Source organism: Pundamilia nyererei, unplaced genomic scaffold (assembly GCF_000239375.1).
Source record: "Pundamilia nyererei isolate P.nyererei 1_Seehausen unplaced genomic scaffold, PunNye1.0 scaffold00562, whole genome shotgun sequence".
NCBI classification, from domain to species: domain Eukaryota; kingdom Metazoa; phylum Chordata; class Actinopteri; order Cichliformes; family Cichlidae; genus Pundamilia; species Pundamilia nyererei.
The window spans coordinates 43421-53078 of record NW_005187963.1 but is presented as its reverse complement, the minus strand read 5'-3'; the positions used below and the strand labels follow the sequence as shown (position 1 = coordinate 53078).

At 40.0% G+C, this 9658-nt stretch overlaps 1 protein-coding gene across 1 annotated transcript in view; it reads right to left on the bottom strand.

Moving 5' to 3' along the window:
• arsj (arylsulfatase family, member J) overlaps nucleotides 1–9658 on the bottom strand; it is a 13277-nt gene that overhangs the window by 1670 nt on the left and 1949 nt on the right. The gene's annotated exons all lie outside the window — the stretch shown is intronic.

Genomic DNA, 9658 nt, shown 5'->3' with positions numbered 1-9658 from the left:
ATCTCTGTACTGAAAATTTTACACCAATATGTTATTATCCAAAGCAGAAGAGGGCTTATAGGCCTGCAAGGGCAGGGTAATGTTGAGAAGTCCAGTGAAAAGAAGTTGATGTGTAATGGGAGGCAAAAATAACAGACCAAAGACCAGACAGTAAACTATGATTTGTAGCAAAGGGTGACCTGCAGCCAACTTGGCAGCAGGTCACCCTGTACTTCATCTGATAAATGAAGAACAGATACTATACTAAATGCAAATATAAACTCCTAATTTTGGTGTGCAAGGGAATTTATTTTTTTTAGATGGGTGATTTATTTGACTTTTAATGCTACTTTGCAAAAACTTGGACCTGCAGGAGTTTTATAGAATCGTTTATAAGTTCTAACTCAAAACACAGATTTTCCACGTGCAGAACTTCCAAGAATGTCCCAGTCATATGCCTCCACACAATCAGTTACTCAACAATTGAAAACATCACAACAGAGGAGGCTTGACATAAGTTTCCAAAGTGACATAAACACTTTCTTTATACACTTAAAAAATAAGTGAAAACACAAAGTGTTATTGTAATATGTCCTATCAATTATTATATCTGAATTCCCTTAGTATGCTACACTCCACCTTAAATGAAAGCAGTTTGCTTCATAATTGCTTCATTCCAGTATACTTCAATAATGTACACTCAGCAGACAATGGCTTAAATAGCAATCACTTATTATTGCTATGTAGTTTCAGTAAGTTTGTACTTCTCTTCTCAGGTACATAAATAGCAGAGCTGTTGAATAGGTTCCCAGCTTCAAGTTCTTCAGAACCCCCAGATCTCTAAGAATCTGTCCTGGTCAACTAACACCTCCAGCCTGGTCAAGAAGACCCATCGGTGCCTCTTCTTCTTGAGGACATTGAAGAAGAACAACTGACATACTGGGTAATGTCTACCGCTGCGCGATAGAGAGCATTGAGAGCATGTCACAGTCTGGTATGGTAATTGCTCTGTCGCTGACCACAAAGCACTCCGGCAGGTGGCGAAAACTGCCTAACACATCACAGTGACTCCACTTTCCTGCCATTGAGGATGTCTACAAGAAGAGATGTCTATGCCGAGCACGCATCATTCTCAGGGATTCCTCTCATCCTGCCAATGAAGTCTTCCAGCTCCTCCCCTCTAGAAGGCGCTACAGGACCTCACAGACTAAAACCAGCAGGATTAGGAACAGCTTCTTCCCAACTGCTGTCACCCTACTGAACTCAGTCCCCCACTGAACCTTTCCATTCACACTCAACTTAACCCGTCTACACTGCTCCTCCCCCCTATCCCTCCCAATGACCACAATCATGACTGTCATTTATTCTAATCATTCACCGTATGCTCACACTGGTTACTGCTATAGTTTTAGGACACTGGCATAGCATAGTCTCTGTCATAGTGCGTACACTGTTCACTATTATAGTCTGTTCAGATCGCTAGGCTTTCACTACTGTAGATGTCTTGATGCATGCTCAATCATCCAGGTAAGTAAATCTCCAAAAGCGATTCTGTTCATTTGGCCGTAGCGTCACAATTAACCTTAACAAGCAACATGCAACTAACCATAACATGTCTTTAATATGATTGTGACGGAACTCACAATCATATTAATTGTCACGGAACTGGAAGTGGATTTGAAGAGGTGACAGTACAAACCACTGCACTACTCTACCAGTCCAAGTGAATATTTGTAGCAAATTGATTGGGATGAAGGGATTTCTGGGATATGGTTGGATGAAAAAATGGTACTTCCCTGCAAGCATAAAATACCAGACCTTTTCGTATAAAAATGTACTTCTGGCTGGCTATAGCACAACTGGAACACAAACTATTACATGACCTACATGCAAAACTGGTGTGGTTCTAAAGAGAAATGTTAAATCAGATGTACAATGAAAAACTGACTTTGTATCTAACACCATTTAACTTGCGACACAGCATTCTGTGTATTATGTAGAACTGCTTTTCAAATTTGTCTGATCTTTTCATTTTATCATTAAACAAAAAGTTGTGCATATTGCATTGCATATGGGTGTAACCTTTCAGCCATTTGAGCATAAGCACAGAGCTTTCTAGGCTGAGCACATGTGTGATGAATTGATGGGATTATAGCTGTTATACAGTTTCATGGAGCCAACAGCTGAAGTAAATACTCTTCAGATGCTAAGGATTTTGCTTAAGTGGAGAGTATTTGTATGATTATTTCTCACCATCTCTGCTAACTTGTTCCTGGGAAATCCTAACCTACCTCATCACCAGTGTTTCAGTGCCAGCTGCAGCTGGCAGAATTATGCTTTTGGCCTTATACTGTGCTTTGCTAATTCAAAATGTGTTTTTGGCCCTTTTCCAAAACTACTGGGGATTGCAAATGCAATCTTTATAACATAGAAAATATTTTTGACTCATATCCAAAGCTGGTTCCCATGACTTTTGAAATTTCAAACTTTACAGGATAATAGTAAGGCCCATATCTGAATCTGATGTTTCTAGGCATTGCAAGTCTTTGAGGTGGATTTAAAACGAGACCATACCAGACCTTATTGTATAATATGGCAATGGGTCGACTTTCTTGTCAATTGGTGCTCTAGGCAGGTGAAGCACTGTAACTGTAACCCAGCTACATTCAGTGTTCAGCTGACTGCATAAGGTATGATTTATGCAACCACTGCCTTAAACAGTCCTTGTCATTTTTGTTATCTGTGACTTTTCAGATTTACTGCTTAGATGCCAAAATACAGTTACTTGCATTAATAAACAGAAAAATTTGTGGTTGAGTGTTATACTTTCTGACATCTCAGAGAAGTCCAGTGTACCAGTTTAAATTTGGGTATAAAATGTGAATTCATTTTGCTGCCTAATAAATAAAATATATTGTCACAAATTAATCTGAAGGTCAAAAAAAATAATAACAATAATAATAGCACTGTCATTATGCTCTTAAATGTGAAATAAAATGTGTATATATATATACACACATTTTATTTCACATCTGCTTTTCTTTAAAGTTGTCAAGAGAAGTGAGCTTCCAAGATTCCAAGATTTAGGAATGTACTGTCATGTAATATAACCTCAAGTCATTCATATCCAGTTATTGTTATGCTGTTATGCTACCATTATCAAATTTTTATTACACTGGAAACTTTTAAGTGTAAAAGTACATTTAAAAAGAACAAACAAAATAAAATGAATATAAAACAATACTATACTCTAAAAAGTAAACACTGAACAGAGAGAGAGGTGCGTAGGCTTGTGGGTTAGATAACATCACCAATGAGAAGTCAATTAAGCCTGGAATGGGACAGTCAAAAAAAGACAATAGAAGCTTGTTTACGCCATCTGTATTACATGATTAACTCACTGAAAAGCAAGAACCTATAAACCTTGCTCTCAAAAGTCTTGTAATACTTTCCACAAGCTAAAAATAATCATATTAGCATTGTTAAAAACTAACTGAGAACTTGGATCTAATACTCTAAATTATCTTCAATCTCTTTTAATTCTATTTAAATAAAGATTACTCTTCTCCTTCTGCCTTTTGAATCAGTCCCGATAGAACAAAAGAGAAAACTGGGCGATACAGCTTAGAAGGTGAAAAGAAAGAACAAGAATGTTCAGCAACAATGTCAAATGTATTTAGACATATACATGTGCGTTAAGACTTGACCCTAAAGAGCCCCAAAGCAGCTCCTGCAGGTTTGATGGTGTTCACATACCAAAAGGTTACAGCCGTGTAATTGGCATGTCATGCTAAGAGCAGCCTGGGCTCGCTCCACAAATCAGTAAAACCAGCTTGAGGTCTTGATGGAAAATGCTACAGAGTGGAGGTAAAGACTTTCAAAGTATGTCTGTGTTGTTTCTTTTTGACATACACGAGGGTGAATATGATTTGACTTTATAGGTTTTGGAGCACCTGAAGGACATTTCTAGGTCTTTAGTGTTTATAAGGACTTAAATAATGACTGCAGTAACTACTGCTCTCTTGAGACCAGCAGGGCATAAGCCGAGGATCTAAAGCTTTGGGGGCTGGCTCTTTTATCTAGCCTGGACTCAAGCCTCACATAGCCAGAAAAATATTTCCAGCAAAGAGTGGCTCACTTCCAGTTCTTATCATGTACAGACAGCTGTTGTATTTGCCCAGGAAAATGCAAGTTCTGCTTTCAAACACAGCTATAATCATGCTATCTCTCTGGTTTATTTACACAACCACTAAGCCAAAACGCCAGCAAATCATACACGTCATTAAACTTGAATCACAGAGCCCTGACAATCGCTAAGGTCCCACATGGCAAGTGAATTCGTGACTCCTTCAACCACTGAGGTTGAGGAGGTTCCCGGACAGACTAGCTGCCCAAACTGGGAGCTTTTCCTAGTGTTTCTGCACAACTTTCTCATCAAACATGGCTCAAATAAGAAGCCTCAGCCTAATGATCTGCATTTAATCAAAGTCAGCCTCGAGTAGTTCATCTTACTTTGCTCTTCCTTATAGCAGCTTCTTTGTTAATTTCCTTGCTATCTCTGCAGTTCTATTGCTCCCTTGGCTTGGATTTTATGTTGTGTATCTTAGATTACTCTTGGAACTAACATTGCTGAGTCGTTCCATGCACTTGTACCATGCACTATCATAGATAACAGTCACATACTGAAAGTGTTAACTTGTGGTACTGACGATGTTTTAATATTGCCCATACGCTGTATATTTGCTCCAGACCAGTCGATCCCCAGTTATCATTTAACTTCCTTTGTTTGATTAACTTGAGCAAAGCTGTGATGGCTGGCAGTCCCTTGGGCAGTTTTGTTGGATTAAAAACATTCTGTCAACCTTGGCAGAATGTTTTTAATCCAGCGATACAGCCCAAGGGACGGCACACTTTCTGTAGAAATGTGAACATTAAATCAATAAATGCACCCATCTTTCCCTAGAAACAACTCCATTATCCTGCCCTTTTTACAAGTTTGCCTGGGTAGGTTATCTTGTCCAATTAGGACAACATCTCCTATATTCACCAGAGTAGGCGTAGGAGTTTCATACTTGTGACTAGATTTTACATCCATCAAGAAGTTTTTCCACCAGCAGTTCCACCCCCATCTTGGACCCATGTCCTCCTGGCTTTTGCTGGTCACCTGAGATGGCAGAAGAGAAATTAGTCTCCCACCAACCAGGAAATGAGAGGGTATAAGTAACTGGAGCTCTGACGCTTCACTGTATACAAAGAACAGAGGTCTGGGATTTAAAACTGCCTTTCCTCCTATCAGCAAACTCAGGGGATCCTATCCTATCAGGGGCGATCATGGCTTAAGAGTTGGGAGTTCGCCTTGTTCCTTGGGCAAGACACTTCACCCATTGCCTACTGGTCAGAGGGCCCGGTGGCGCCAGTGTCCGGCAGCCTCGCCTCTGTCAGTGCGCCCCAGGGTGGCTGTGGCTTGCCATCACCAGTGTGTGTGAATGTGTGTGGATGACTGGATGTGTAAAACCCTTTGGGGTCCTTAGGGACTAGTAAAGCGCTATACAAATACCATTTACCATTTAACTCCTCAAAGTTTAGTGAAGCCCTCCGTAGGACCCTCTTTAGACTTGTTTTATAGACCCCAAAAGTCTTTCCCACAAGCAGCCCCACAAAGCAGCATGCATGACAATAAATTTCTAGGTGATCCTGTTATCACTGAAAAATCTTGTAATCTCTGATTCTTTAATTGACTTCCAAAAACTTAAATCATAAAACTTGGTCTGCTCAAGCAAACGTTTTGGCATTGTCGCTCGGTAATGGAGATGTGACTTGCTATGCTAGTTTCACCTTCATTCACCTGCAACTTTAACAACATGACACTAACCATCTGCCCCTTAACAACCAGTACATCTCCCTCACTTGCAAAAGAGTATCTCTGACCCCATCACACAATACACTACTGAATAAGAAGCTGAGAGTATCTATTACTGGTAGGCAGTACCACTAGCTCAAACTAAAATCAGGATACTGCAGCCTGTCTCCCACTATCTGTGTTTATCTAATAATGGCTTCAAATCTTTGATTGTTGAGTCTCTCTTGACATCTTGCTCGTATTTCAGGTTTAAGATTTCCTTTGCTGAAATTATGTTCTTGGGTAACTTTCCTCTAAAAAACATCTGCCACGGTGAGCTACTCTGGAATTAGTGCTCCCTTTATTGTTTGACTACAGTGGGAATTGACCATGAGCCTTTTAACCCATAGTTATTCTCAGTACTGTTTTTAACCTTCTGTACTTCTCTAGGTCTAGCTGTGGTTCAGCTCATTCAGTGCTGGTAAGCTATACTGTAGCCTACAAGGTAGATCTTAGCTCAGAGTTCACCTCATCTTGAACACATCAATCCTTTTTAACTTCATCAGTGAAACATGTATTCCACCACAGCTTACTTTGAATAAGGTTCTGAACACTGTCATGTGGTGTTTAGCTCAGCAGGATTGCTTTTGCTAGCACAGTGTGACCACAGCTCTGGATTTGTGAAACTTTGTAATTGAGTCACAATGTTGATGCAGCAGCACTGTCACTGGAATCCAGTGTTGGGGAGTAGCGGAATATATGTACCGGCATTATGGATTTAAAATACAAAATATGAGTAACTGTATTCTGTTACAGTTACCGTTTAAATGGGCGGTAATCAGAATACTTTATATTGTATTGTAATGCTCCTAAAACATCAGAATGATGCATCAAACACCACTCTTAATTTATCTCATAATGTGGCATGTAGTATTTCACAGTCAGGCTGTTTGCCAGTTGTCTCAGTGACACTTGATGCTGAAAGTGGTCCAAGCAATGTACATCCTAAACTGCTTTCAACAGCTATTAGTGATTTTGTTATTTTCTCAACCTTGCAACACACTACTTTCCATTAATAATTCACTCCTATTGATAATAAGAGTTCAGTGCCTTTTATTGTGAAACCAACAAGCTGCTCTGTCCTTTTCAACTCTTTGCTGTGTATTCACCACATTTTCCAGTGACACTCCCACATGAGTGGATGATCCGAAGTTGTGCCTCAGCAATGATAGCATTAGGTCTTTCACTATGCTCTCATGAACTATGCGTTTTTGGCTGCCTCCATCTGGCAAGCAATGACACCAAAGCATTTGTTCTGCTACTATCAGTACTCAAATGTACTTCTTTTTGATCGCAAACTAATTGATGTTGTCAGGAGGTGAAACACTCAACTCTGCAGAATTTCACTATGTGTTGAGGCAGACATAACACTATGCCAGTTTTCTTGCTTCCTCTTTGTGAGCAGTCACAGAATGTTCTGGATAATATTCTCTTTCATGTTTGTACTTGCACAATATATCCAGTGTGATAAACTCCATTTGCTGTGTGTAGCTCTATGTATGCCCTTAGGGCGACTTTTTCACTGGGGTACTGAATTTCGTTTATTGGTTCTGAAGAGGTTCTGTTGGCGCTCTTGTTAATGTTCCAGTCAGATAGCTTCTCCCATTTACACAGTACATCACTGTTATGAATAACTGTTTTATACTGAGACCAGAATTCATGCCGCTAACTTGTTTTTCTATCAGCAACATAACTGATTGTTTGTCTGATGACCTGAGTGAACTTGAACTTGCATCACTACCCTGTACACTCGTAGATTTGCACGCCTTCTGAATTAATCTACTGGTGCAAGCTTGCCATGCAAGACTATGGTCGTGGTATCCCTGAATACTTGCAATCTCTACCTACAGATCATCCATTGGCATTATAACATCAGTGCCATGATCCATTAAACTTTCCTCCTTGGCTGACAAGACGGACAGCATTTTACAGTGATGTGGATTGTTCCCTGCTTTCTTCGAATCTATTCAATGTACTCGGCCACCTCTGCAGCTAGTGTAAGCTAGTGTTAGCTTCTTGTGTCATGCAGAAGTCAGGTTTCTAAACAGCTCTCGACAACTGTTAGAATTCAAAAGGCAAGAAGCAATCAGCTAAGTAAAGAGAAACAGCTGTCCATCATTACTTTAAGAACTGAAGGTCAGTCAGTGAGGAAAATTGCTAAAACTTTGAATGTGTCCCCAAGTGCAGTCACAAAAACCATCAAAAAGGGAAAGGGAAAGGAAAACCAAGAGTCACCTCTTCTGCTGAAGATAAATTCATCTGAGTCACCAGCCTCAGAAATCGCAAGTTAACTGCACCGCAGGTTAGAGCCAAGATAAATGCCACACAGAGTTCCAGTAGCAAACACATCTCTACATGTTCAGAGGAGACTGTGTGAATCAGACCTTTATGGTCAAACAGCTGCTAAGAAACCACAACTAAGGAAAAGCATCAAGCAGAAGAGATTTGTTTGAGCCAAAAAACACAATGGACATTAGACCAATGGAAATCTGTGCTTTGGTCTAATGAGTTTGGTTCCACCTGCCATATCTTTGTGTGGCGCAGAAAAGGTGAACGAATGGTCACTGCATTCATGGTTTCCACTGTGAAGCATGGAGCAGGAGGTGTGGTGGTGTGGCGGTTCTTTGCTGGACCATCATTCATTTTTCAGCAGGACAATGACCCCAAACACACCTCCAGGCTGTATAAGGCCTATTTGACCGAGAAGGAGAGTGATGGAGAGCTGCGCCAGATGGCCTAGCCTCCACAGTCACCTGACCTAAACCCAATTGAGATGGTTTTGGATGAGATGGACCGCAAAGTGAAGGCAAAAGGGCCAACAAGTTCTCAGCATATCTAGGAACTCCTTCAAGACTGCTGGAAAACCATTTCAGGTGACGACCTCATGAAGCTCATTGAGAGAATGCCAAGAGTGAGCAAAGCAGTAATCAAAGGGGTGGCTCTGTTGAACAATCTAAAATCTAAGAAATGTTTTGAGTAATTTTTAACTTTTCTGTTTACTTTATAACTCTATATGTGTTCATTCATAGTTTTGATGCCTTCAGTGAGAATCTACAATGTAAATAGTCATAAAAATAAGGAAAAACCATTAAATGGTTGCCCAAACTTTTGACTGATAGTGTATAATGTGAGTATGGTGAACAAGAAGATGGTTCAGATGCAGCTGGTAGCCAAGGTAACCAGTCTAAACAACCTGTAAAAACTCAGTCAGGAGCTTAAGAAGGTCTTATGTTTTGGATTCAGTCCTTTAGTGACTTAAATTTGTCATGACAAGTCTCTCCAAGTATGCCAGTGAGACTTGAGACAATTTTGTTTTCTGAGCTTTTGTGAATATCCAGTTTACACAGACATGTAATGTTTTAGTCTCAACACAGGAAGAGATGCTTTTCTTTCACCCATATTCAACCTCATCATGCTTATCTTGCCATCAAACTGTTTAACTCCTCACTGGAGGGGAGAGGGAGGAGAAACAGGGGGACAAGGGAGGGCGGGAACAACTGAGTTGTAGGTACTTTTCTACACTGTGCAATATTTGCAATATTTGTCTTTTGTTTTTTGTTTTGTCTTTTTTCTTATATTTGACTGTGCAATAATCGCTGTGCAATATACTCACTCAAATGAGCAATCCTATTTATCCATATTGTATATTCTGTATCTATATATGTGTATATGTGTATATATGGTGTATTTATGCTTATATCCTTACTCTCATTCCCCTTAATGTATCTGTAACATGCAACTTCTTTCGGTGCTTTGCTACTGGAAACTGAATTTCCCGGA